General features: G+C 39.5%; 1 protein-coding gene across 1 annotated transcript in view; it reads left to right on the top strand.

The window, feature by feature from the left end:
- The first annotated feature begins 4,512 nt into the window (after positions 1-4,512).
- GNAT3 (G protein subunit alpha transducin 3) overlaps positions 4,513-21,838 on the top strand; it is a 65,896-nt gene continuing 48,570 nt past the window's right edge. Inside the window, exon 1 of the mRNA XM_070264317.1 lies at positions 4,513-4,839. The gene's annotated coding sequence lies outside the window, so the exon portion shown is untranslated. The remainder of the gene's footprint in view (positions 4,840-21,838) is intronic.

Consider the following 21,838-nt stretch of genomic DNA (forward strand, 5'->3'; position numbering starts at 1 on the left):
GAAAAATCAGTTCTAAATCTGCTTTAAAACTACTCAAAATAATAGATTTTCTAATCTTTTATTCCAGAAATCCCTTTAATAATTAAATAATGTTTTAATGTGTACCCATCTATTCATTTCTTCATTAACTATCCTAATAAGATTTATTGAATGCCTTGATGTGTCAAGGACTACAGTTTTAAAAGAAAAAACAGAATCATTTTACCCAGGAAGTCCTCAGGCCAATTCAGGAGACATAATCTAACCTAAGCAGGATTAGGCGGGAATGATTATAATGGATTGAGCGGCTTCCACCACCATTTACCTTTCAATTTAATGAGAGTGATGGATCATTGGGAGATTTTGAAATAAGTGAATGAAATGAGGATTAAGAAATATGAATATACATCTATATCCATCTATATCTATATCAATAGATACATATATCCTCCTTCATAGAAGAAAAGATGTGTTCCTAGGTAATGGAAGAAGGATGGCTCTACTTGACCCTTTCTGATCTTTCCTTTTTTTTTTTGTTTTTTTGAGGAAGATTAGCCCTGAGCTAACATCTGCTGCCTATTCTCCTCTTTTTGCTGAGGAAGACTGGCCCTGATCTAACATCCGTGCCCATCGTCCTCTACTTTATATGTGGGACGCCTCCACAGCATGGCTTGCCCAGCGGTGCCATGTCCGCAACTGGGATCCAAACCAGTGAACCCCGGGCCACCAAAGCAGAGCGTGTGCACTTAACCGCTGCACCACCAGGCCAGCCCCTGATCTTTCCTTGATTAATTCTTCTGGAACGAGAAAGGGAGTGATTGATTAGGGCTGTGCTAGTAGCTTCTGGCCTGTGACTGAAGCCAGTCTCTTCCTTTCCTTTCACTTACAGTTCTAAAATAACTCAACAGTTTAACGTTATTCTTTAAAACTCTGACAAATAAAATGTGAAAACAGGAGAACAATATAGAGAAAACATAAACACATTTGTCTGAGTTAACGTTATAAATGTACCAAAATATCTACTCTTCAAAAGCACAGCCAACGGGGGATGAGAGCCGCTGGAAGCCGTCGGTGGAGAAATTTAAAACTATTCGAATTATATTCCACATTTCAATCTACCTAGTCTACTCATGAGCACCGTTGGTCCTTTCTTGAGAATATTGCCTACAGAAAGAAGCAGTAAGCTAGAAGTATAGTATCATTTAACGAAATGCCATAATTTGCATTCTCAGTAGTAAAAGACATAAAAAACAAAACTCTTACAGTAAAACATTCTACTTGTGGGAAATAAGCCAGAGAATGCTAGAATATCAGTGAGGAAAACAATAATTCCCCGAAGAACTGAAATAACGGCTAATGACCAAATATTTCAAAGAAAATATAAAAATAATAAGATCTTGGAATTTGATTTGAACTAATATAAAACTTGAAAAAATATAGTAACATGCAAACAATTCATAAACTGTCATTAAAGTCTTCTGTGAGAAAGTTTTTCATTCTTGCCAGTTCGTATATGTAAAAAGAAAGCATCCTTTCACGTGTATTTATTCTGGAATATTATCGGAAAATTTAAAAAAAACAAAATCACTCTTTTAGAGAAAATAGGCATATAAATAAAAATACAAATGCCTCACTTTCATAGGAAAATTTATTTAATAGTAATAGCTTGGCTATCTAAATATTTTTAAGCGTCTAATTATGAACTTTATTTTTGCTCACATAGCTACACATAAATGCATGTCTGTGCAGCCGAAGCTGATAGAAACAATTATCTTCATGTAATTATACTGGAATATAGAGAAAAAGTCTTCTCTATTTTACTTGTTAAACATTCCCAAGTCCCCTGTCCTCAGAATTCTGGTGTCCTCATTCCATGAGTACTGTCTCCGTGTAATTTTATCCACATACAGTGTGAGACTATATGAAATCAGTGTTGTTCCAACTCTCCGAGATTTTGGCATTGGTAACACAGACGACTTGTTCTATTCTGATTGAGGCAGAGCTCTAAAATTATACTATATCAATAACTTTATGAGAAAAAAATTTCCCCATAAAATGTCCTTAGCTTAGAACTATGCCTAACCACATTCAGAAAAACAATTTTGTTCCATCAAGTTAGCTGGAAGAATTCTCATTTCAACACAGAAATCACTCATTCTTTCAACAAGTTTTGAGTGCCTACCATATGTCAGACAGTGTGTCAAGATCTGAGACTAGAATAGTAAATAATGCTTAGCACCTTCCCTAGTTATTTTGGAACCTAATTTGGGGAATTAAAAATAAAATTATTCCTGGTGGTTACCAGAAGGAGCAGGGGTTGGGGTGAGCAAAATAGGTGACAGAGATTAAGAGGCACAAACTTCCAGTTATAAGATTAATGTTGTGGGGGTATAATGTACAGCATAGGGGTATAGTCAATAATATTGTAATGACTTTGTATGGTGACAGGTGGTAACTAGACTTATTGTGGCTGTCATTATACAATATACAGCAGTATTGAATCACCGTAATGTACACCTGAAACTAATAGGATATTGTATGCCAATTATACTTCAATTAGAAAAAAGGAATTGTTCAGTTTCTTGTATTGGTGAATACTATTAGCAAGATAAACCAAGAGCAATAGGGAAGAAAACCTTGCCCAATCTAGGATAGTAGCAAGTATTTGTTTTTAATTGTAAGAGGATGAGACTTCAAAGCTGACACTTGAAAGATTAGAAGGAACTACCCAAATTGGAGTGTTTAGAGCAGTAAGGAAATTCAAGTCAGAGGGAGCACACTGTGCAGTCTGAGGAGTCCAGAGAAAGAACGTCACGTCTCTGGAGGTAAGATGCTTTGCATGACTAGAGTGGTGGTAGGGTGTTGTGGTGACAAGAAGAGTGGCTGGGGAGTCAAGGAGGAGCTGGGTCATGAAGGGCCCTGTGGACTGGGGTGAGGCCAATTGCCACTTGTTGAATTGAGTAGCCAAGTCAAGCAAGCTCTCCATCCAGCAGTTTCAACGAATGAGAGTGTGTGTGTGTGAGTGTGTGTGTGTGTGCGCTTCTTCTCCAGAAGTAATGTATGTTGAAGATGTTTGGTTAATTTATTTCCCACTTGTGATTTTCCTGGGATAATTATTACCCCAGGCAAAATCACCTGTGTACTGTTCTCAACGATCACTCAGAGTGTCAGGTGAAGGAAGATGGTGAGGACAGTGATAACGGTGATAAGGTCAGCTGTGCTCAGGAGTCAATGAGCTGTAGGAAGGCCACTCCTCCGTAAACTGGAAAGTTCCTGTTGTCATTTGTGCCTCCACTTTATTTACTCTGTTCAGTTTCTCCCATTTGGTGTCATCCTTTCCACACTCTTATTATGGTTCTAAGTCCTCACGGCATTCCACCCTAATTCCTAGCAAGATCTGGTTTAAGGAAGTGATCTCCAGCTCATTCATTGGTACGGCCATTCTGGAAGACATTTTGGCAGTTTCTTACAAAACTAAACATACTCTTACATATAATCCAGCAATCATACTCATATGTATTTATCCAAAGGGGTTCAAAACTTATATCCACACAGAAACCTGCACATAAATGTTTACAGCAGCTTTCTTTGTAACTGCTAAAGTGGGTGATAGAAAAATGAATTGTGGGACTTCCAGACAATGGGATGTTATTCACGGCTAAAAGGAAATGAGGTATCAAGCCATAAATAAAACATGGAAGAAGCTTAAACACATATTGCTAAGTGAAAAAAAGCCAATCTGAAGGCTACGTATTGTATGATTCAAACTACATGATATTCTAGAAAAGGCAAAACTGTGGAGACAGTAAAAAGATCAGTGGTTGCCAGGGGTTTGAGAGGAGGGAAGAATGTATAGATGGAACATAAAGGATTTTTAGGTCAATGAAACTACTCTATATGATACTATAATGGTGGATATATGTCATTACACATTTATCCAAACCCATAGAATGTACAACACAAAGAGTGAACCCAAATGCAAACTATGACTTTGGGTGACAATGATGTGTCAGTGTAGGTTCATCAGTTGTAACAAATGTACCACTCCGGTGGGCACGTTGATAATGAGGGAGGCTGTGCATGTCTGGGGACAGCGGTATATGGGAAACCTCCATACATTCTGCTCAACTTTGCTGTAAACCTAAAACTGCTCTAAAAAATTAAGCCTATTAAAAAAATGAAGAGACTGTGATTCCCTTGGATGTGGGAGTGAAGTGAGAGCAAGTGACAAAGACGCCTTGGTTGACCGAATCGAAATGGTGCTGCTCGGCACAGAAAATGCAATGTGAAGTGCAGGTTTGCTGGAGATTGTGTTGCAGATTGGGGGGGGCATTCCATTTTCTCATGAGGCATCTCACTTTATGTGATTTCCTGGGAAGCCAACTGTGAAAAAGCCTTTTGTAAAGAAAGCTCAATAGGGTGTGCTCTCAGGATCAACTTCTGCGGGGGAAGTAAAACTAGCAGAATGAGGCCGAGGGAGAGGCTGGGCTGCAAGGCAGTAAATAAAACATCTCAGCCGACCTCGCGGGGAGCGCTGAAGCTGGGGTAGCCCCTCAGATTGGTCCTGACTTGAGGCACCAGTCACTGGATGCAGTCCAGCCCCCTTGGAGATGTGTGACCTTGGGTGAGGTAGATGTTTTCGACTGAGGGAAATTTCTCGAGGGAACTGACAGCTGAGCTGTGAGGCAGCAACATTCTTGCAAGTCAGGAGGTAGGTCCTTCAGTCCTGGCGGAGGATGTGGGTGGCTAGACCCAGCATCCACACAGGATATGCATGGAAAATCCTGGTAAACACGTCCGTGAGGCCACCCACAGGATAAAGAATTGTGGCGGAGATATAGTCATCTCTGGTTACCTTAGGTGAGTGCTGTCAGAACGTCTCTTTTTGTCGCAAGACCGGGAAGAATATCATTTTTTTTAAACCGCCATATGCAAGGTACTGTTCTAATATTCTCTCATGTGTTAGTTCCTTTGTTTTTGACAATAGACTGATTTTAATATCTTGACTTTTAGAGAAGAAGACTCAAGCTCAGGGATATCTGCCTGACTTTCCATTCCCCTGTGTTGCTTCCTGAGGCAGCTTTGATAGCTTGATCTTTAGAGGGGAGAATGGGTCTGAATTATAAGATTCTTTTCACTGAGAGAGATTGGGAAAAGTGTGCCATTTGGAAAACGGGAAGTTCTAGGGGCCCTCTAAGCTTTTAAGGAAGAATGTACCAAGAGATAGAAGAGAAAAACTCTCAAAATGGTGGTAGAATGGTGAAAATAATGATTTCACTCACTTCATATCAAGATAAGAATTGGTCTCAGGTCAAATAAAATTAAGCCAATGATTATTCAGTAATGTTGACCGCCCAGTCTAGGTAAATGTCATGGTGGATAATAAAGTCCTTTCTACATTCCTCCAGTGGTCCACTACTGAGAGATGTTAGGGTTTGCATTACTTTTTAAATCTAAGAAAGAGGAAGGACAACCTGATTCTTAGTTATTTTGCATCTGACACAAATTGTTTGAGTCAACACATATAATACAAATGCAATCCCCTGAATGCTAGATCTGTGTTCCCTAGAAGAAATTTTCTAATTTACATAGCACATATTTCTGATTTTAAAATGAATACAACCAAGATATCCTGGACATGTGTGGGATTCATGATGAAAAATCACATAGAAATAATTTCAGGGAACAGTGAGATCAAAGAAAGAGTTTGTTTTAAGGAACATTGAAAAGTCCTGAGAGATTCTGCCTTGAACAGCAAACCTACAGAAATGTGGTGAGATATGAGACTAAACAGAAATATTGAAGCCATATAACAGAGAGATGAGAATAACAAGCCTTCAAAATCAATGGGGATTTTCAAATGGGGCTTTGGAAAATATTCTGAGCAGCACTGTGGAGAATGAAAGGGAGAGGTGAGAATGGCTGGCTGGGAAACTTGTTACCATGGTCTAAATAAGATGCCATCAGGGTCTGGACTCAGGGATGGAGAGGGGTATGCTCATAAGCCACACAATTGTGTATCACCACAGACCTAGATTTCATCCTATAGTTCTAAAATATCCTCCATTTTCAAAGTAAAATAATAGTCTCTTTCTTGATTATTGGTCATGAATTTTCAAATGCCTGTTACAGGTGGCCTCCAAGAGGTCCCTGGGTTTAATGCCAAATTAAATGAATAAAATGTTAGTCATATTATTTTCTATTTCAAATATGCTGTCATTTTTTCCAGATTCTGTTCATTTATATTATCATCCCAATTCAGAATAAAAAATGTCTTATTATTCCATCATATTATAACCACAGAGCAAATTCACTGCTATCATTACTTTTATTTCACAGATGAGCTAAGTGAGGCTCAGAGAGATTGGGTGTATAATTCAATTCACAAAAAGAGTGAAGGCAGGATCTTGAGCCCAGCCAACATGGTGCTGGTAGGTTTCTGCTTGTAAAATGCCACTTCCCCTTGGCTACTCCCTTCCTTAAGAATATTTATTGGCTCCTTCCACTCGATACAGTAAACTCCTTACCTTGGAATGCAATGCTCTTCACAATCTTGTCTCAATCTATCTTTCTAAACGTGTCTCCTATTGCTCCCAGACGCACAGAGTCCTTGAGCCACACTGATCTGTTCCTGGTAACTCACCAGCCCGCATCTTAAGCTCACCTGTGTCTGCGGGGGTTCCTGCCTCTCAGGACATGCCATGTCCTTCATCAGGGAAAGTCATATATGCTGCTCTGTATTGAACTCCAACGATCCTCCAGGCACTATGTTGGGAGTTTTACAGACATTATTTCTAATCTTCAAAAGAATGTTGTAAGTCTCTCATTTTACAAGCGAAGAAAATAAGTCCCTAGGGCCCACCAGGTGGGGTCTGCGTAAGTTCATGTGCTCTGCTTTGGTGGCCTGGGGTTCTCAACCCGGATCCTGGGCGAGGACCCACACACGGCTCATCAAGCCATGCCATGGCGGCATCCCACGTACAAAATAGAAGAAGATGAGCACAGATGTTAGCTCAGGGATGACCTTCCTCACCAAAAGAAAAAAGAAGAAAGAAAATAAGTCCCTAAATATTAAGAAATTTGCACAAGGTGACACAACCACCAAGAAAATGCTATGTCTGCCTATAAATTCCATGTCTTTTTAGTATTCTATACTGTGTTCTGAAAGCCTTTTCTTTTATCAATTTGAAATTTTACCCCTAAGTCAAAGCATAGCTAAAATCATAATTGCTTCGTATAAATTTTTTTATGTATAAAAGCATACAAAAGCCACAGGTCTCTCTGAATTCCTTGAATCTCATTTGTGTGTGTGTGTGTATGCAATTCTTTTGACATTAAGTGTAACCTCTTGTACCACAGTTGTCTTTTCGTGTATACTTGCATTGTTGCCCTAACCGTATTTTATATTCTTCAAGGGTGTCAGTCTTTTGTATGACTATAGTTCAGAACTTCAGAGGAGATATAAGTAGGGTTGAATAGGCAGACAAATCATTTGAGGATTTCCTAGGGAAAAGATCCTTCAATGGACACATGAAATTATTCTTCAGCTAGAACAATGAAAGGAGAGAAAAATGCACAGTGATTAAAACAGATTAATTTCCCTTTCTGCTGCCATCAAGCAGCTATCGTGTAATATCTAAGAGCCACTAGCTACTTGTAGCTATTTAAATTTAAATTCAAAATAATTAAAATCAAATAAAATTTAAAATGTACTTTCTCGGTTGTACTAGCCACATTTCAAGTGCTGAATGGCCATGTGTAGCTAGTGGACACTGTATTCCACTGGGCAGAAACAGAACATTTCCATTCATTGCAGAAGATTCTACTGAACAGTGCTGATTACAGCAAAAATAACATATAGTATTTTTTTAGATTTCTCTGTCTCCAAAGCCTATAGCTTATCAATTTGTATGGGCAACAAATCAGATATATAAATAATTTAAATAAACAGCAGTAAGTTCAATGAGTATTGCAAAAGTGGTCTCAGTAAAATTTTATATTTTTCAGAGAATATATAAACAGCTTTCAGGTTTGGGTGGCATTGGAAGTAGCAGATGCAGTGACATTTGAATTGGGCATTAATAAATATTTTGAGCTGAGAAAGTGCATTGCAGCAACAAAAGCAGCAAGAGGTTAATGATGAAAATCACGAAGGCTGGCAAAATGTGTGGAAAATAGTGATTCATTTCAAGTAGGATTTAGAACAAATATAGGAAAGAAACGTAAAATTCAGGAGAAAAGTGGATTGAGATCAACTAGCGTAGGTTTAAAAGTCTGTTTTTAATTTAAACAAGGGACGGGTTATAGGGGTGTTGCCATTTGTTCCTTGGGAAGATGAACCTTCCATTGCTATGATGCCAGATGGAAGACGAGTGTAGTTGAAAGAAAAGAGGAAGTAGTATTCTTCAGAAGAATCAGGGTGGGGGAAGCCTGAGCCTGGATAAAGGAGTTGTCAATGGAAGCAGAAAACCAGGGAAGGGCTAGGAAGCACTTTTGAGTGCCACCGAACCTATGCTAGGTGTAGAAAGAGAGGGAGAGCCAGAAGAGACTCAGATGTCAAGTGAGGCACAGAGAGAATTATGCTGCACAGGGAATGGGGAGGGCTCGGGAGGAAATGCAGTGGGTTTGGTTCCATTCACGTTAATTTTGAAGTGATACAGGACTAACCACAAGCTGAGGGTGGTCTAGGTGGAGGTAAGCGTTTGGGGTTCATCGTGAACCCTCAAGAGGAAATGAGATGGCCTGGGGAAGGAGCATGGGGTTTAGAAGACCGAAGCATGAAAGAATCTGGCTTCAGAAAAGAGGCACAGGGAAAGAGTTTAGTGAGGACGGAAGACAAGATGTGAAGGCAGAAAAGGATGATAGCCAAAGCGGGAATGCCCCGTGAGAGAGAAGCTTCAGAGAGATGAGTGGTTGGCAATCTCCAAGTTCACAAAGAATTCAACCCCTGAGGGAAGAAGGACTTGGTGATCTGGAGAACCTGAGTGACTGTTAAGACGTCTTCAGGAGAGTGGATGGGTGGGGTTATATGACGATATAAATGATTATGTAGATAGGAGTTGGTAAGGAAGTAGGTAACCTTTCATTCTTTCTCTTTTCTTATCATATCTCCAACACTTCTTCTCACTCTTGCTTCTTATTTCCCTGAGAAAATGGAAGCAATCACAAGAGACTTTTAGATGCTTCCACAACCACACCTAACAGCTGTCTGCTTCTGTGTCAATTTACTTTTCCTTCTCTCTTGTTACCACGGATGTATTTTCTGGTCTTCTACTCACAGACAAATGTCCACTTGTGCACTGCATCCCCCTCCTTCTCCCCTACTCAAGGACATCACTGCAACTGTAAAGTCCCTTCTCTATTACACTTTATCAAACTGTACATGTTTCCTCTCCACTGTATCTTTCTCATCAGTATATACAAAAGCATCCTCTTTGATCAACTTCCCCTACCAGTTACCCTACCAGCCTCTCCCTTCCTTTACAAGAAAGACTCTTGGCAGCAATGTCCACTGCCATGTCTAATTCCTCTCCTTCCTACTTTTTCACTTTTAATGCTGCCTTATAACTACTTTTATCAAGATCGACATTTCAGAATTCTGTGCCACCTCTAGATTCAGTCGAGGGCAGACTCTTCCCTGGGCCCCACAACTTAGAAATCCGTGCTCTGGCCCTTTACTGGCTAAGCTCCTCCCCTATTGAGCAAGGAGTTCATGAGGCCAGGGAGAAACACCAGCCGATGCTCCCCTCCCAGACCACATTCCGGAAACCAGGACCCCCTGGCTTCCTGCTAAAGTCACTTAAACACACTTCAGGATCTGCATGGGCTTCTTTCCTGAGTCTAACTCCTCGAGAGTAGTTCCCAGCACTGGTATGGTTAACCCTAGTCCAGAGGCATTGACAAAAAGCAGCTGTGTGTAGGGGTGTTAACGGAGCTTGGCCAGAGCTTGCCATGCAGGAGTTCTGTCATGTCAGAGCACAGAGCTGATAGTGGGAAGAGAAGAGAGCAGGATCCTTCCACTGTGAGACTTCAATATTGAAAAGGAGTCAGGGTGCACTGAATCTGAACATATCTTTTCATTGCATGATGAATTTACTTTTCTTTTTAAAGGAAAGAACATTTTTTTTTAACTGTGCTAGCTTGATCTATAACATAAATATTTACATGTGTACTATGTGACTTCCTCATGCAAAACTCCGTCTTAGATTCTGTTCTCAGGAAACTTAATCTCAGAGAGTTGGTCCCAGGAGTGGTCCTAAGAAGCAGACTCTAAAATGGGATGTTAGAACTAGATGCCTACCCTCTACCTTCAACTTCTAGCCAGCTGGATGGTTAGAATCCCACTACAGGTAGTAGGTATGTTACTGATAGCCCCTGGCTTGCAGTAGCACTTTAGTTCTTAAAGCTTTCACTGGTAGTGACCTGAGATGGGAGATGGGATATCACTGAGAGGCAAAGTTCAGGTGGGCAAAATCTCGGTGTTTGAGTCACAGAAATGAGAAATTGTAAAGACTGTGGCTGGGAGCTCTCACTTCCACAGAGAAAGACGGTGGCAGGCCAAGAGTGATTAATCACCAATTTAACGCAAAGTACGAAAGCCAGAGCTTTTCCCTGTGCTGTGTGAGAAGAGACTTTCATGTCCTGCCGTGGAGATGAGAGCAGAAAAAGTGATGATCAGGTTCAGGACTTAGTTACAAGGAGAGGAGAGTTCTAGGGAAGATTGAATGTTTAACCTTGGCAAAACTACTACATCAAAGTCAAGGTCACCATCAGAAAAAAGTGGGACCCAAAGTCAGAATAGTAATGCCTGGGTTGATGCATCAAAAAATCCTGAATCCTTAGATTCCACTTGGACCCTCTGGGTCGGGCAAAAGTGGTACACTTACCCCTTTGGAAGGCTGGCCCTGCCCCTTCTTGAAGACAATGCAGAGCCTTTGTCTTGTAAGATAACATTCAACCTAGTGAGGATCTATACCCACTGCTCCTGGAGAGCAGGTCAATAACTATAATCTACTGATGACATAATCTGGCCAGAGAAGTTCTGGATCTGTTACAAGAAAGAGCCCACGTACCAAAACAGCTCCAGAAACTGACACGTACTTGCAGGAGCTGGAAGAGTATGTACATACACACACACACACACACACACACACACACACACATACATGAGTATAAATAAATAAAATTGGAGTGAGAGTGCTAGGCCAAAGGAAGGTGCAACATAAAGTTGCATAGAGGAGAGGCTTATGAAAGCCTTTCCTATGATACAGGGTGCCAACACCCCTGGAGGTGATATTTACATGTTTTATAGGATGGCTCTTGGCAAACTGGATATAGTGTTGCCGCATGGCAAATGGCAGAGGAAGGCAACAAAAGGCTCAGAGAAGTTGGCATCCCAGATTGGGAAACATCAGACTTTAGGAAATCACCAAATAGCTTTCCATGTGTTAAAATAATCAAGTAGGCACTACTAAGGGGATTTCAGCTTTATTGAGGCAATTCTTTATAGGCAGAGGTTGATGATAGAGAATGCAATTACATACCTAGGCTTCCTCAAGGCAATGGGAATAATAAGATCCCAAAATAATAGAGACCAGGTGCCAGCATTTAATTATGAAAATCAACATAGCTGTAATATTGTAATGAGAGTAAAGGGCAAAGTGACAGCAGGAGATTCTGATGCACAGAGACCTGTGGAAAGAATTAATAGAAGAGAGGATCTTAAAGCCAAAAAAGGAGCAGGTAATATGAGTATTGCTCAGTTTAAACAACCACAAGAGTCAAGGGTGCTCATTGGGAAGATGAGGGTGGTCATCCTTGAAAAATGTTATGATCCCCTGTCCTATTTCCAGACCTCAGCTCTTTCTCAGAGCCAGAACTTAATTACTGAAAGGTCCTCATGAGGGAGAAACTTTTAACACCATGACAAATGCTTAGTGCGAAGATTCACTAAAAACATCCTATGAGTGGATCTTGATACCCAAGGACCAGCAGTAATATCACAACCCTCATGCTAGAGTGGAGACATATGGGAACTTGGTAATAAATGGCATCCTGGACCATATCAAGGTGACAGTGGATCAAGGTGATTCATAGCCCCAGCCAGTAGTCATTTCTCAAGTTCCTGAATGTAGAATTGGAATTAATATATGTGGCAGTTGGCGGAATCCTCATATCACGTTTTGGGCTGTACAGTAAGAGTTAGCATAGCGAAGAATATCAGATGGAAGCCTCTGTTACTGCCCCATCCAGTCCCCAGCTGTTGTGGTCCTTAAATGGGGGTATACTGATTCAGTCTTTGTTCTTCATTTCAGTATAAATCTGAAAGACTATCTAAGCTTTGGGGCTCCCCATAGGATTGGCTGAGTCCTCTGTTACAACTGCATTGCAATACAATTTCTCCTTCTGCCAATATTGCTTCCTTCACTCACTTACATGAATTGTTCCAAAGGACACTTTCTAGTAAACTTCCTCCATGCGTTTTTTATAATAAAGTCAGTTTTCATGGAACTTTATCCAAAACAATTGCCTTTTCAGTTAGGTCTTCCCTGGACACATTATACAAAATTGTAGGGAGTTTGATCAAGATGTCAGCATAGGTGAACTCTGAACTACCTCCTCCCACAGATACAACAAATTTAGAAATACTGTTGGAACAATTACCCCTGAGAGAGACCTGAAAACGGAGTAAAAAGAACCCCCACAACAAGGGACAGCCCTGACTGAGGTGGAAGAGACAGAAATTCCTTCTGGAGAGAAAAAAGCCACCTTTGCGAGCTGTGGCACTTCACAGCCAGCTGGGAGCAATCCTAAGGTTCTCAGCCTTCCTTGGATGAGTGGGGTAGCCAAGCAGGGGAGCATTACCATTGTAAGTATCCTTTGGACTCAGCACACCCAATACAAGGGTCATAATATCTGGCTGTGCTGTCTACTAACAACAGGGAATACCCCTAGAAAAACCACCAGACATAAGGAAAAAAAAGCCTGCTCTTAAAGGGCTCACACACAAACTCACCTGTTTCAGAAAGCAATCTAAAATCTCAAGAAAGAAAGGTGCCCAGTCCTTTGGTGAAAAAAGACTCACCGGATAGGCTCTGGGTGCATCTCACTGAGAGGTGAGACCTCTCTAGGGACTGAGACATTGGCAGCTGCCATTACTGTGACCTAGTACAGGGGTGCTGACACAGATGTTGGCAGATGCTATTGGAATTCTTCTCCTGGCCTGTTAGCCCAGAGTCTGCCCCACCCACTAGAGCACTGATATAATCCAGCTAAGTCAGAACTGGCAGCCCACCCTAGGGACTGACCCATCCAACATCAAGCCCTCAGGCAACACGTGGACCCACATAAGCAGGGTGCCTGGAACCTCTGCAGCCCAGTGAGCCCACCTCTGTGGAGCAGGGTGTATGTGAGGAGCAGATGGAGTGTGTGGGACCACTGCAGTAGGGTGACTGGGTTTGCTTCAGTGTGTTGGGGCATACACACAGGGCAGGACCGGTTTGATGGGTGTGTGGCCCTGTAGGGGGTGGGGTGAGCAAGAGAAGAAGAAAGGAACAGAGCAGAACTACTGAACACCTAGAAAAAAATTTAAAAAATAGCAGTAAGTACATTCTTATCAATAGCTACTTTAAATGTCAGTGGACTAAATGTTCAAATCAAAAGGCGTATGGTGGCCAATTGGATAAAAAACCAAGATCCATATATTCTGCATACAAAAGACACACTTCAGACCTAAAGACACTCATAAACTGAAAGTGAAGGGATGGAAAAAGATGCTTCATGCAAATGACAAAGAAAAGAAAGCTGAGGTAGCAATATTTATATCAGAAAAAATAGACTTTCAAACAAAAACTGTAACAAGAGACAAAGAAAAGCACTGCACAATTACAAACAGAACAATCCAACAAGAGGACATAACACTTGTAATATCTATGCACCCAACACAGGAGCACCTAAATACATAAAGCAATTATTAGCAGACATCAAAGGAGAAGCAGACAGTAACACAGTAATAGTGGGGGACTTTGACACTCCACTTCTATCAATGGATAGATCATCCAAACAGAAGATCGATAGCAAAACATTGGCCTTAAACGACACATTAGATCAGATGGACTTAGTAGACATATATAGAACATTCCATCCAAAAACCACAGAATACACATCCTTTTCAAATGCTCATGGAGAATTCTCCAGGATAGATCACATATTAGGCTGCAAAACAAGTCTCAATAAATTTAAGAAGATTAAAATAATACTGTGCACCTTTTCTGACTATAACAATATGAAAGTACAATGATATGAAAGTAGAATTTAACTACAGTAAGAAAATCAGAAATCGACAAATATGTGGAGATTAAACAAAATGCTACTGAACAACGATATAGTCAAGGAAGAAATCAAAAGAGAAAACAAAAAAATACCTGGAGACAAAGGAAAATGAGAATATGACATGGTAAAATCTATGGGATACAGCAAAAGCGGTTGGAAGAGGGAAGTTCATAGCAATTCAGGGCTACCTCAACAAACAGGAAAAGTCCCAAATAAACAATCTAACAGTGCACCTAAAAGAACTGGAAAAACAAGAGCGAAGTCCAAAATCAGCAGAAGGAAGGAAATAATAAAAATCAGAGCAGAAATAAATGAAATAGAGACTAAAAAATAAAATACAAAAAGAATCAATGAAACTAACAGCTGGTTCTTTGAAAACAAGCAAAATTTACAAACTTCTAGCTAGACTCACCAAGAAAAAAAGAGAGAAGTCTCAAATAAATAAAATCAGAAATGAAAGAGGAGAAATTATAACACACATCTCAGAAATACAAAAGAATATAAGAGAATACTATGAAAAGATATATGTCAACAAATTGCATAATCTAGAAGAAACCACTAAATTCTTAGAATCACACAATCTTCCAAAACTGAATCAAGAATAAATAGAGAACTTGAATAGCCCAATCACCAGTAAGGAAATCAAACCAGTAATCAAAAATGAAAGTCCACGACCAGACGACTTCCCTGGAGAATTCTACCAAGCATTCAAAGTAGAATTAATATCTATCCTTCTCAAACTCTTCCAAAACATTGAAGAGGAGAGGAAGCTTCCTAACTTATTCTATGAGGTTAACATTACCCTGATACCAAAACCAGATAAGGACAACACAAAAAAAGAAAATTACAGGCCAACATCACTCATGAACATTGATGCAAAAATCTTCAACAAAATACTAGCAAATCAAATACAGCAATACATTAAAATAATCATACATCATGATCAAGTAGGATTTATTCCAGGGACACAGGGATAGTTCAACATCCACAAATTAATCAATGTGACACACCACATTAACAAAATGAAGAATAAAAACCACATGATCGTCTCAATAGTTGCAGAGAAAGCATTTGACAAGATACAGCATCCATTTATGATAAAAACTCTAAATAAAATGGATATAGAAGGAAAATATCTCAAAATAATAAAGGCCATATATGACAAACCCACAGTTAACATCATTCTCAATGGAGAAAAACTGAAAGCTATCCCTCTAAGAACGGGAACCAGACAAGGATGCCTATTTTCACCACTCTTACTTAACATAGTATTGGAAGTCCTAGCCAGAGCAATCAGGCAAGAAAAAGACTTAAAAGGGATCCAAATTGGAAAGAAAGCAGTGAAACTAGCATTATTTGCAGATGACATGATTTTATATATAGAAAACCCTAAAGAATTCACCAAAACAATTTTAGACATAATAAATGAATACAGTAAAGTTGCAGGATACAAAATCAACATACAAAAATCAGTTGTGTTTCTGTACACTAACCACAAAGTAGCAGAAAGAGAAATTAAAAATACAATCCCATTTACAACTGCAACAAAAAGAATAAAATAACTAGGAATAAATTTAACCGAAGAGGTGAAAGATCTGTACACTGAAAACTATAAAACATTGTTGAAAGAAATCGAAGAAGACAAAGAAATGGAAAGATATTCTGTGCTCTTAGATTGGAAGCATCAACATGGTTAAAATGGCCATACTTACTAAAGCAATCTACAGATTCAATGCAATCCCTATCAAAGTTCCAACACATTTCTCACAGAAACAGAACAAAGAATCCTAAGTTTATATGGAACAACAAAAGACTCCTAGCAGACAAAAGAATTCTGAGAACAAAGAACAAAGCTGGAGCTATCACACTCCCTGATTTCAAAATGTACTAAAAAGCTATGATAAGCAAAACAGTATGGTACTGGCACAAAAACAGACACACAGATCAATGGAACAGATTTGAGAGCCCTGAAATAAACCCATGCATATATGGTCAATTAATTTATGACAAAGGAGCCAAGAATATGTAATGAGGAAAGAATAGTCTCTTCAATAAATGGTGTTGGGAGAACTGGACAGCCACAGGCAAACGAATGAAAGTAGATCATTATCATTCACAAAAATTAACTCAAAATAGATTAAAGACTTGAATGTAAGACCTGAAACCATAAAAATTTTAGAAGAAAACATAGGCAGTACACTCTTCTACATCAGTCTTAGCAGCATATTTTAAAGTACCATGTCTGACCGGGCAAGGGAAACAATAGAAAAAAACAAGCAAATGGGATTACATCAAACTAAAAAGCTTCTGCACAGCAAAGGAAACCATCAACAAAATGAAAAGACAAGCTAACAATTGGGAGAAGATATTTGCAAACCATATATTAGATAAGGGGTTAATATCCAAAATAGGTAAAGAACTCATACATCTCAACAAACAAAAAACTAACAACCCAATTAAAAAATGGGCAAAAGATCTCAACAGACATTTCTCCAAAGAACATATACAGACAGCAACAGGTACATGAAAAGATGTTCAAAATCACTAACTGTCAGGGAAATGCAAATCAAAACTACAGTGAGATATCACCTCACGCCGTCAGAATGGCTGTAATTAACAAGACAGGAAACAACAAGTGTTGGAGAGGATGTGGAGAGAAGGGAACACTTGTACACTGCTGGTGGGAGTGCAAACTGACACAGCCACTGTGGAAAACAGTATGGAGATTCTTCAAAAAGTTAAGAATAGGACTACCATATGATCCAGCTATTCCACTACTGGGTATTTATCCAAAGAACATGAAAACATAAATGTATACAGACATATGCACCCCTATGTTCATTAGAGCATTATTCACAATAGCCAAGACTTGGAAGCAACCCAGGTGCCCATCAAGGGATGAATGGATAAACAAGATGTGGTGCATATATGCACAATGGAATACTACTCAGCCACAAGAAATGATGAAATCCGGCCATTTGTGACGACGTGGATGGACCTTGAGGGTATTATGCTAAGTGAAATAAGTCAGAGGGAGAAAGTCAAATACCATATGATCTCACTCATAAGTAGAAAATAAAATCAATGACAAATAAACACATAGAGACAGAGAATGGATTGGTGGTTATCAGAGGGGATGGGGGGGGCGAAAGTGGTGATTAGGCACGTGTGTGTGGTGATGGATGGTAATCAGTCTTTGACTGGGGAACACGATGTAGTCTACACAGAAATCAAAATATAATGATGTACACCTGAAATTTATATAATGTTATAAACCACTGTTACCACAATAAAAAATAAATAATTTTTGAAAATTCTAATCTCTCATCCTCACTACCATCCCCATACTCGTTATGTCCAGTCTGCTTTTTTTCTTAACACTTACCACCATCTGTAATTCTATATGCTTTAAACATTTACCATGTTTATTGTCTCTGTGAACCCCCCACACACTCACCGGCCAGAATTTAAACTCTTTGTGGGGAGGTGTCCGACTAATTTGTTTACTGCTGAATCTCCCATGCCTGGTACATAACAAATGCTGAATATATCAGTTGTTGAATAAACGAATTCCTGCAATTCTAGAGGTAATATTTCACACTTGGAATCATTTGGGAAGGAGAATCGTGCATTTCCAAGATGGAGAAAAGAGCTTCAATCACCATATATCTATCAATCACCCAATTATTTCAGTCAACGGGATTTTCTTCCATGTCATCCCAGTTTAGAGCCTGCAAACAGGAGAGAACCAGAGGGTGTGGTCACCAGAAAGTATCTTGCCTAGTTAATGAGGAAGGACAAACTGATCAGCCACTAATTCCTCTTAGGAATTTGGAAAGTAAAGAATCACCCAATGGATGGCAGTCGATGTGAAACATAGTGGAGAACGTACATGTTAGGCTCTTTCTTAAAGATTAGGCATATGGAAAAAAGCTGTGGAAGAGCAAGATATTCCCAGTGAAGAGTGAAAGCGTGAGTGAAAGCTAAGTCGGGAACCTAATTACAAAAGAGAGAAACACCCAGCCATAACAGAGAATGTGTTATAAGAAGTAATGGGAAATATATTTGGATGGTTGGGAGGTACTATCTAGATTATTGAGTGTCTAGTGGCAAGACTAAGATAGGAGGCATAACAAGGTGTTCTTTGTGTTTTCAACAAGAAAAGCATCATAATGAAAGTTGGGTTTGACAGGTTAGATTGGAAAAGGGCAGAAACTAGAATCAGGAGAGCTGAGGAGGAGGCGGTTGCAATAATCAGGACTGAAGTTACCAAGGAATAAGTTAAGGGAGTAAGTGGAAACTTTGTGTTAAGGAGACACATTAAAAATTATCTTAAAGAAAAGAGGATTTGGGACAGGAAGGGTCTCTTGGGAAATAATTATGACTCATCTTCTTTGTCATTTAGGATTGTGATATCTTTTATTTCCAATAATTATTCTATATAATCATATCCTAATCTGTAAAAAAATTATGTAGAATAAGTAAGGGTAGAAATCAACTCCAATGAATAAAAATACGTATTTGTATTACCTCAAGACATAAGAGCTGTTCAGTACTGGCATCGTAAACTTATTGCACCATCCGACTGTACGTGAAACAGCGTGTTGTGCCCTATTCCCCAAGATCAAAAGACTGGCCTCAGGAAGTCTCCGGAGACAGGAGCTCTCTGGAGGAAACACCACGCACAGAGCTCCCACAAGTGCACACTGGAGCACCATTAGTAAAGGAAGGATGATTTGCCTCAAACTTCATGGGAATATGCAAGGATAAAGGTCATTGCTAAGGCAGCCAGGACTCAAACCCCCCAGGGACCCCATGCCTGAAGTCAACACCTCGTGCAAGATATGGAAACAAAATAAAGACCAGTACAGTTGGCAGCCATACAGATGACAGTTTCCAGAAGGAGCTGAGCCACTGAAGTCAGCCACGTGTCACATTCTCAGGGGAAATCCACCTTGATGACTGCAGAAGCCCAGGTAATACTGGCAAAAGGGACGCCTCCAAAAACGTAGGTTGAAATCTCAACATTAAAAGCAGGTGGGAAACAATTGCATGTCATCTCAAGCTAGATGTTGAATTATAACTGTAAAATGTCATTACTCAAACTTTTTAAAGGCCATTGGCCCCTTCTGACGATTCCACAGAGACCCTGACAAAGATTAGCAAGAGGAAGAATTATTCACACCATGCCATCTGGTGGCATTTCAGTGACCTTTACGGCTCGCTCTGGAGCAAGGTTTAACAAAAGAAGGGAGTGTGCTGTGTTATTTTTAAGGCTGAGAAAACAAAAGTGTAACTGTTGGGCTAACAGTTGTAATTACATATATCAACACTATTTCAGACTAAAACTGGGCTTTTTCATTGAATTTTTTAAGTCACTCTAAAATTTCTAGGGTGTTGAGATAGACCCACTATGACAATGAACCTTGGAAAGAAACCCTATTTATATTATCACCTCAGCAGGACACAAGAAAAAAGACTAGGTCTCTATCAATTTATTAACAAGAAATAATTTTTCAATACTTCCTATGGCCAGCCCTGTCCCAAATACTGTGGAAGACATCCAAGCTAATAATACATTGTCTCCATGCCAGTGAAATTTACTATTTCATTTTCTGCACTTTCTTAGGTCCAAAAAGCTATAATCCTAAGTGAGGCAACATGGAGCTGTGTTAATAACCACAGCTCATTAGTGACTCTGTGTCCCAGGGACCCAGGGGAGAGGGCTCTCCCCAGCTGGCCTCCCCTAAATACAGACACACCTTGAATTTTATGTCAAGACTATTTTAGTCGCTGATGAAAAAGTCACTAATCTCACAAAGCTGATGACAAAACATTCTGGGTTACACAGAAAAGTGGAAGCTCATCATTCTATGCAGGGCAGAAAATGCACCCTTCTACTCCTGAAAGAGCTGGTCAGTTTTAGTCAGTCACCTGACTTAGGAAGTCTAAGGGAAACACACACCCTTTCAAATCCACGGTATGTCCCCACCCAAAAGCTATGGGGTACATTTACTTGAATGGGAATTATACCAAAGTATCTTGTCAATTCATAATTGCTATGGGACATACAAGAATCTTGTGTATTCGGGGTACTGTGTATATTCAATTTTGATATGAAAACAATAGGCAAACAGAGATTTATTTTAATGTTTGTGTTCTTTTGTGTTTTGGGGTGAGTGTAAATAAACCAGGCAGTGCAAATCTTGTTCCTTTGGGCAGGCCCTTTGCATTGTAAAAGCAATACCACGTGATTTGCATGAACCTTGCATGTCGACCTTTCCACGTCTTATACTGTCATAGCACGGCTTTGGAGGGTTGAAATCCAGAAAGTTTTGACAATGCTTACATATCTACAGCCTCATATTTTATGTGCAAAAGTAAACAAAGCAGGAATATGTATTTAATTTGGCAGCCTATTTCCTTGCTGTATGAATATGCAAAACCCCACCTGTTCAGACTTTGCACACAATCCCACAAGAACAGCACTGAAGTGTTGAAGGACTGAGTGTATGCCAGCATTTCCTGGTCAGGCACATTCACAAATCCCAAAATTCGTGTTGAAAGATTTGCTTGAAGCCACAGGTAGCCAACTCTGTTTATAAGGAAAATATTGATCGACCAACTCACAAGTGTTTTATGCTTCATATAAACAATAGATGTACAACATAATCTCTGTCCCCAAGCTGGCAGATCTTCAAGAAATCAAGATATCTGTGGAGGCAGTTGAAAGGCATGAAACACATTTAGATGCATTTACTCTTCGTACTTTTCAGGAAGAACCAAATTACCAACTGTTTCAAAGAAGATTGCTTTTTATTCCCTTGGCACCAAATCAATAAAAGTCCTTCCAGCACAGCAGCTGTTGCTTAATGGCCCCAAAGAGTTAATGCATTGTCTCAGGTCAACACAGTGCAGTGTCTACACTGAGTGGGCCATCAGTTAATGTTGATGGATTCACTTTCTCACAAGCAGTAAAAGCTCAATTTATAGAGATGGATCCTCTGAGACTAAAATCAGTAATTTAAGAGCCTAGTGTGTTGAATTCTATGTTTGTGGCAATACCGTATGCATAAATATAAGAACTACATTCATGTTTCCATTTTTTAAAAAAAGACGTTTTCTAGTTAACTGACAGATAATAGGAGATTCTCAATAATTTTGAGTCATAATCTAAGCATAGCGAGGCTATGCATTTGGATGATTCATTATAAATATTCTGATAGTGACATTGGAGTGATTATGAAGAATTTGGAGACTCAAATATCTGAAGGTAACATGCAAACTTGTTGATTAGTAATCATAACTTTAAATCACAGTAATAGAGATTGACTACCAGTGAGAAACATTCCATTTGAGCTGTTCATTGTAGACGATCTTTGGTGTATAGATTGTGACAAGTTTCTACGGTTTTGCATGCTATTCTTTAAGGAAGAAGAGCAGGTTTTGGAAGATGTGTCTAAAGGGGCCATCTAATTTGAAAGCAAGATGAGTTTCCTCTTTAGCTTCCAACCATACAACCGTAGGG

Source organism: Equus caballus, chromosome 4 (assembly GCF_041296265.1).
Source record: "Equus caballus isolate H_3958 breed thoroughbred chromosome 4, TB-T2T, whole genome shotgun sequence".
Lineage (NCBI taxonomy): Eukaryota > Metazoa > Chordata > Mammalia > Perissodactyla > Equidae > Equus > Equus caballus.